General features: G+C 43.8%; 1 non-coding gene across 1 annotated transcript; it reads left to right on the top strand.

Annotated features, from left to right (window-relative positions):
• The first annotated feature begins 3490 nt into the window (after nt 1-3490).
• LOC148562582 (small nucleolar RNA R71) lies at nt 3491-3598 on the top strand. Its single transcript, XR_015887526.1, has one exon. It is a non-coding gene; the product is annotated as a small nucleolar RNA R71 (small nucleolar RNA).
• The last annotated feature ends 685 nt before the right edge of the window (nt 3599-4283 follow it).

The raw sequence follows: 4283 nt of genomic DNA, 5'->3' as shown, positions 1-4283 counted from the left end.
GCGCCTCTTGAGCTCCATGACTGGGCTCTCTTGCTTGCTCCATCTTTTTCTTAGTGATGGGCTTTTCCTCTTTAATGAGGATATCTCCCTCTATGTCAATCCCAGCTGAATTGCATAGGTGGCAAATGAGGTGAGGAAGGGCTAACCTTGCCATGGTGGAGGACTTGTCAGCCACCTTGTAGAGTTCTTGAGGTATAATCTCATGAACTTCCACCTCTTCTCCAATCATGATGCTATGGATCATGATGGCCCGGTCTATAGTAACTTCAGACCGGTTGCTAGTGGGAATGATTGAGCATTGAATAAACTCCAACCATCCTCTAGCTATAGGCTTGAGGTCCAATCTTCTTAGTTGAACCGGCTTGCCTTTGGAGTCAATCTTCCATTGAGCTCCTTCTACACATATGTCCATAAGGACTTGGTCCAACCTTTGATTAAAGTTGACTCTCCTTGTGTAGGGGCGTGCGTTCTCTTCCATGTATGGCAAGTTGAACGCCAACCTCACATTCTCCGGACTAAAATCTAAGTATTTCCCCCGAACCATTGTAACATAGTTCTTTGGATCCGGGTTCTTACTTTGATCATGGTTCTTGGTGATCCATGCATTGGCATAGAACTCTTGAACCATTAGGATGCCGACTTGTTGGATGGGATTTGTTAGAACTTCCCAACCTCTTCTTTGAATTTCATGTCGGATCTCCGGATACTCATTTCTTTTGAGTTTAAAAGGGACCTCAGGGATCACCTTTTTCTTGGCCACAACATCATAGAAGTGGTCTTGATGGGCTTTGGAGATGAACCTTTCCATCTCCCATGACTCGGATGTGGAAGCTTTTATCTTCCCTTTCCCTCTTCTAGAGGATTCTCCGGTCTTAGGTGCCATCAATGGTAATGGAAAAACAAAAAAGCTATGCTTTTACCACACCAAACTTAGAATATTGCTCGCCCTCGAGCAATAATCAAAAGAAATAGAAGAAGAAAAAGAAGAAATATGGAGAGGGAGAGGGAGATGAGGTTTCGGCCAAGAGGAGTGTAGAGGGGTGTGTTGTGTGAATTTGATGAAGAATGGAGGTCTTTATATAGGGAAGGGAGGGGGGTAAAGGTTCGGCCATATAGGTGGGTTTGGGTGGGAAATTGGTTTTGAATTTTGATGGTAGGTGGAGTTTATGAGGTAGGTTTATGGGGAAGAGTGGGTGGATGTGAGTGGTGAAGAGGTGATGGGGAAGAGAGTTTGAGGTGATTGGTGAAGGGTTTTTGGGTAAGAGTGTTTATGGGGTTGTGTGAAAGAGAGTGGTGAGAAGAAGTGAGTGGAGGTAGGTGGGGATCCTGTGGGGTCCACAGATCCTGAGTGGATCCTGTGGGGTCCACAGATCCTGAGGTGTTCAAGGATTTACATCCCTGCACCCATTAGGCATGTAAAAATGCCTTTGTACCCAACTCTGGGCGTTCAGCGCCAGGTTGGTGGCCATTTTGGGCGTTCAACACCCATTTGTGTGCCATTTCTGGCGTTGAACGCCAGAACCATGCCTGTTCTGGCGTTCAGCGCCCAGAAGCTGCCCATTTTGGGCGTTCAGCGCCAGAACCATGCTCTGTTCTGGCGCTGAACGCCAGACAGATGCTCCTCCAGGGTGTGATTTTTCTTCTGCTGTTTTTGATTCTGTTTTCAATTTTTATATTTATTTTGTGACTCCACATGATCATGAACCTAAGAAAACAATAAAAATAAGAATTAGATAAACATTGGGTTGCCTCCCAACAAGCGCTTCTTTAATGTCAATAGCTTGACAGTGGGCTCTCTTGGAGCCTCACAGATGTGCAGAGCTTTGTTGAGACTCTCCAACACCAAACTTAGAGTTTGGATATGGGAGTTCAACACCAAACTTAGAGTTTGGTTGTGGCCTCCCAACACCAAACTTAGAGTTTGACTGTGGGGGCTCTGGTTGACTCTGCTTGGAGAGAAGCTTTTCAAGCTTCCTCTCCATGGTTGCAGAGGGAGATCCTTGAGTTTTGAATACAAGGGAGTTCTCATTCCATTGAAGGACTATTTCACCTCTGTCAACATCAATCACAGCTCTTGCTGTGGCCAGGAAAGGTCTTCCTAGGATGATGGATTCATCCTCTTCCTTTCCAGTATCCAAGACTATGAAATCAGCAGGGATGTAAAGGCCCTCAACCTTTACTAAAACGTCCTCTACTTGTCCATAAGCCTGTTTTCTTGAGCTGTCTGCCATCTCTAGTGAGATTTTAGCAGCTTGCACCCCATAGATTCCCAGTTTCTCTATTACAGAGAGGGGCATGAGGTTTATTCCTGAACCAAGGTCACACAGAGCCTTAAAGATCATGGTGCCTATGGTACAAGGGATTATGAACTTTCCAGGATCCTGTCTCTTCTGAGGCAATGTCAGTTGATCCAGATCACTTAGTTCATTGATGAACAAGGGAGGTTCAACTTCCCAAGTATCAATGCCAAACAATTTGGCATTCAACTTCATGATTGCACCAAGAAACTTGGCAGTTTGCTCTTCAGTAACATCCTCATTCTCTTCAGAAGAGGAATACTCATCAGAGCTCATGAAGGGCATAAGGAGGTTCAATGGAATCTCTATGGTCTCTAGATGAGCCTCAGAGTCCTTTGGTTCCTCAGAGGGAAGCTCCTTATTGACCACTGGATGTCCCAGGAGGTCTTCCTCCTTGGGATTCACGTCCTCTCCTCTCCTCACAGGTTCGGCCATGGCGCTTATGTCAATGGCCTTGCACTCTCCTTTTGGGTTCTCTTCTGTATTGCTTGGGAGAGTACTAGGAGGGATTTCAGTGATCCTTTTACTCAGCTGGCCCACTTGTGCTTCCAGATTTCTAATGGAAGACCTTGTTTCATTCATGAAACTTACAGTGGCCTTAGATAGATCAGAGACTAGATTTGCTAAATTAGAAGCATTTTGTTCAGAGTTCTCTGTCTGTTGCTGAGTTGATGATGGAAAAGGCTTGCTGTTGCTAAACCTGTTTCTTCCACCATTATTAAAGCCTTGTTGGGGCTTTTGATCTTCCATGAGAAATTTGGATGATTTCTCCATGTTGAGTTATAGGTGTTTCCATAAGGTTCACCTAAGTAATTTACCTCTGCTATTGCAGGGTTCTCAGGATCATTGGCTTCTTCTTCAGAAGATGCCTCTTGAGTACTGTTGGATGCAGCTTGCATTCCATGCAGACTCTGAGAGATCATATTGACTTGCTGAGTCAATATTTTATTCTGAGCCAATATGGCATTCAGAGTATCAACCTCAAGCACTCCCTTCTTCATAGGCGTCCCATTACTCACAGGATTCCTTTCAGAAGTGTACATGAACTGGTTATTAGCAACCATGTCAATGAGTTCTTGAGCTTCTGCAGGCGTTTTCTTTAGGTGAATGGATCCACCTGCAGAAGTGTCTAGTGACATCTTTGATAGCTCAGATAAACCATCATAGAATATATCCAGGATGGTCCATTCTGAAAGCATGTCAGAAGGACACTTTTTGGTCAACTGTTTGTATCTTTCCCAAGCTTCATAGAGGGATTCACCTTCTTTCTGTCTGAAGGTCTGAACATCAGCTCTAAGCTTGCTCAGCTTTTGAGGAGGAAAGTACTTGGCTAAGAAAGTCGTGACCAGCTTATCCCAAGAGTTCAGGCTGTCTTTGGGTTGAGAATCCAACCATAATCTAGCTTTGTCTCTTACAGCAAAGGGGAAAAGCATGAGCCTGTAGACTTCAGGATCTACTCCATTAGTCTTAACAGTATCACATATCTGCAAGAATTCAGTTAAGAACTGAAAAGGATCTTCAGATGGAAGTCCATGAAACTTGCAGTTCTGCTGCATCAGAGAAACTAATTGAGGTTTCAGCTCAAAGTTGTTTGCTCCAATGGCAGGAATGGAGATGCTTCTTCCATGTAAATTGGAATTAGGTGCAGTAAAGTCACCAAGCATCTTCCTTACATTATTATTATTTTCGGCTGCCATCTCCTCTGCCTGTTCGAAAATTTCTGAAAGGTTATCTCTGGATTGTTGTATTTTAGCTTCTCTTAATTTTCTCTTCAGAGTCCTTTCAGGTTCTGGATCTACTTTCACAAGAATGTTCTTATCCTTGCTCCTGCTCATATGACAAAGAAGAAGGCACAGAAAAATAATAATAATAATGGAGATCCTTTATACCACAGTATAGGGATTCCTTTGTGAGTGGAAGAAAATAGGGGGAGACAAAGAATGTGATGTAAAGGAAGAAACACAACTGTACGGATGGAAGAGATGT

Source organism: Arachis ipaensis, chromosome B6 (genome assembly GCF_059453495.1).
Source record: "Arachis ipaensis isolate K30076 ecotype BB chromosome B6, ASM5945349v1, whole genome shotgun sequence".
Taxonomy (NCBI): domain Eukaryota; kingdom Viridiplantae; phylum Streptophyta; class Magnoliopsida; order Fabales; family Fabaceae; genus Arachis; species Arachis ipaensis.
This window is presented reverse-complemented; position numbering and strand designations above follow the sequence as displayed.